This window comes from Protopterus annectens, chromosome 7.part0 (assembly GCF_019279795.1).
Source record: "Protopterus annectens isolate FY-2018-M chromosome 7.part0, PAN1.0, whole genome shotgun sequence".
NCBI classification, from domain to species: Eukaryota; Metazoa; Chordata; order Ceratodontiformes; family Protopteridae; genus Protopterus; species Protopterus annectens.
The window spans coordinates 527,090,861-527,094,521 of record NC_056739.1 but is presented as its reverse complement, the minus strand read 5'-3'; the positions used below and the strand labels follow the sequence as shown (position 1 = coordinate 527,094,521).

The 3,661-nt window shown below is 42.4% G+C and overlaps 1 non-coding gene across 1 annotated transcript; it reads right to left on the bottom strand.

Moving 5' to 3' along the window:
- Positions 1-274: 274 nt before the first annotated feature.
- LOC122807362 lies at positions 275-400 on the bottom strand. Its single transcript, XR_006365668.1, has one exon. It is a non-coding gene; the product is annotated as a U6atac minor spliceosomal RNA (small nuclear RNA).
- Positions 401-3,661: the final 3,261 nt, after the last annotated feature.

Below are 3,661 nucleotides of genomic sequence, written 5' to 3'. Positions count from 1 at the left end.
TTTTTTTTAATAAAAACCAGGATATACCTCGCACCAGACCTGATCCTCAAGAATACAACTCCACTAAGTTACACATAAATCAGCTAAGCAGGGCATAACCTGATTGTGATGCCATGTTCCTACCTATGTAAAGCTCTTACCATCATTAACTTAATTCAGAGATAGCAATCATGGCTCATTTATCATGTTTCCTCAAAGGTGCAACAGCCGGACAATGTGAAACTTAAAGAACAGTAACGATACTGTTGCTAAATTAATATAGAATATGGTACCTTAACAATGGTAGTTAGATGCAATGAAGTAAGTAGAAATGCCTTAATCATATGTGTTGTAAAGGCCATGAGGACCTCTTCCATCCTTATCAAGAGACATGCTGACCTTCTCTCCTTTCAAACAACACCTCCTTTAAATGCCCCAAGACCATACCAGCCTGACTCCAGTGCCCACTTTTGGTTGAGGTTTTTTTTTATTTTGCTTATTAAAGGAGCTGAGCACATCAACCCTTTCAGCCTTATATGAAATTGTCCGGCCCCTCTCCATACTTCTTGACTGTACAGAATTCTGCTAGATGCCCAGATGTTGCCTCGATCAGCAGCTTACAGATAAGCATTACTTTTAAAATGTATTTTCCCTCAGAGTCAGGCTAATTGAACAGATTCAGCCATAAGTTACAAAGTGGGGGGGCAGCATGCTCCACGTTAAAGCTATGCATGTAGAATAACAGGCCCAAATACCCCCCACTCTGTATATCTTCATCTTCTTTCGGCTGCTCCTGTCAGGTGTTGCCACAGCAGATCAACTGTTTCCATTTCTTCCTGTCCTCTGCATCTTGCTCTGTCACACCAACCACCTGCATGTCCTCTTTCACCACATCCATAAACCTTATCTTAGGCCTTCTTCTTTTCCTGTTACCTGGCAGCTTCATCCATAGCATCTTTTTCCCAATATACTCTGCATTCCTCCTCAGCACATGTCCAAACCAATGTAATCTTGCCTCTCTGGCTTTGTCTCCAAACCTTCCAACCTGGGCTGACCCTCTAATATACTTATTCATAATCCTGTCCATCCTCATCACACCCAGTGCAAATCTTAACATCTTCAACTCTGTCACGTCAAGCTCTGACTCCTGCCTTTTTGTCAATGCCACTGTCTACAACCCACATAACATAGCTGGCCTCACGACCCTCTTGTAGACAATCCCTTTCACTCTTACATGTACTCATCTGTCAAAAATCACTCCTGACACTCTTCTCCACCCACTCCATCTTGCCTGTACTCTCTTCTTCACCTCTCTTCTACACTCACCATTACTCTGAACTGTTGATCCCAAGTATTTAAACTCATCCACCTTTGCCACCTCTACTCCCTGCATGCTCACCATTCCTCTATCCTCCCTCTCATTCACACACATATATTCTGTCTTAGTCCTGCTGACCTTCATTCCTCTTCTCTCTAGAGCATATCCCACCTCCCCAGGGTCTCCTCCACCTGTTCCCTACTCTCACTACAGATCACAATGTCATCTGCAAACATCATAGTCCACGGGGACTCCTGTCTGATCTCGTCTGTCAACCTGTGCATCACCATTACAAATAAGAAAGGGCTCAGAGCTGAACCTTGATGTAATCCCACATCCACCTTAAATGTATCCGTCACTCCCACCGCAGACCTCACTGCTGTCACACTACCCTCGTACATATCCTGTACCACCCTTACATACTTCTCTGACACTCCTGACTTCCTCGTACAATACCACAACTCCTCTCTAGGCACCCTGTCATATTTTTCTCTAAGTCCACAAAGACACAATGCAACTCCTTCTGACATTCTCTGTACTTCTCCATCAACACTCTCAAAGCAAACATGGCATCTGTAGTGCTCTTTCCTGGCAAGAAACCATACTGCTGATCACTAATCATCACCTCCCTTCTTAACCTAGCTTCCACTACTCTTTCTCATAACTTCATGCTGTGACTGATCAATTTAATCCCTCTGTAGTTACTACAGCTCTGCACATCACCCTTATTCTTAAAAATTGGTACCAAAACACTTTTTCTCCATTCCTCAGGCATCCTCTCACTTTCCAATATTTCATTAAACAATCTAGTTAAAAACTCCACTGCCATTTCACTTAAACACCTCCATGCTTCCACAGGTATGTCATCTGGACCACCAGCCTTTCCATTCTTCATCATCTTCATAGCTATCCTTACTTCCTCCTTGCTAATCCATTGCACTTCATGATTCACTATCCGCACATTATCCAACCTTCTCTCCCTCTCATTCTCTTCATTCATCAGCCCCTCAAAGTACTCTTTCCATCTGCTCAACACACTCTACCCGCTTGTGAGTATGTTTCCCTCATTATCCTTTATCACCCTTACCTGCTGCACATCTTTACTAGTTTGGTCCCTCTGTCTAGCCAATCAGTACAAGTCATTTTCTCCCTCCTTAGTGTCCAACCTTTTATACAACTCGTCATACACCTTATCCTTAGCCGTCGCCACCTCTCTCTTTGCCATGCACCTCATCTCCTTATACTCTTGTCTACTTTCTTCATCTCTCTGACAATCCCACTTCTTCTTCGCCAACCTCTTTCTCTGTATACTCTCCTGGACTTCTTCATTCCACCACCAGGTCTCCTTGTCCTCCTTCCTCTTTCCAGATCTCACACCAAGCACCTTTCTAGCAGTCTCCCTTACTAGCTCTGCTGTAGTTACCCAGCTATTCGGTAACTCTTTACTGCCACCCAGTGCCTGTCTTAACTCTTCCCTGAACATCACCTCACAATTACCATTTTTCAATTTCCACCATTTGATCCTTGGTGCTGCCCTCACTCTCATCCTCCTCTTCTTGATCACCAATGTCATCCTACAAACTCTGTATATACTGATTAAAATCATACAGAAGAGATTTTTTTTTTATATTTTTATTATAAATAGTCTCTGGATATACATAAATCCCCAAAGTACAGATAACAAAGTGCTACAGTTTAGCAGCACACTGCACATGCTTGGACCCAACCATTATTCACGGCATACCTCTCAACTGTACAGATTCTCACAGAATGTCCAGATTTTTGCCACATATATTTGGTCCATTTTTCATGAAATTGTGGTTTTCTGGCAAATTAGTGGCAGATCATTAAAGATTGAAGTTAGAAAATAAGGACAAGCATTTGAGTTGCATACTTCATACCCTTCAGGAAAATTATACTAATGCAAAATCTGTCATTCTATCAATTTTTCTAAATTTGTAAGAGCAATATTTAAAAATTGTCCCTATCTTAGTGCCTTTTTCCCACTTTTATTTATGGCTTTGTTCAGATTTCTTCCCCTAAGAGGTTGAAAGGTATGATTCATGGGCAGCCTGTAGTCTGGTTAAACACATATGGAGCAAGAAACCATCCCTTTGCATACCAGAAAGCAACCCTGATGCCTAAAAACCAACTGACACATAGACCAGCCAGCACAACCATTCTCCCCAACAGATCTACTGACCCAACCAAACCATGGGAACCAGGGAGAAACAAAGAAATCACCAAAAGACATGCATGCATGACCATCTCTCCGGTACGACAGGCAAGCTCCATTCATCAGTCAACTAAACTATATGTACACTAGCAGATAATTTAAAAGACAGCTGGTACAAATGCTGTGCA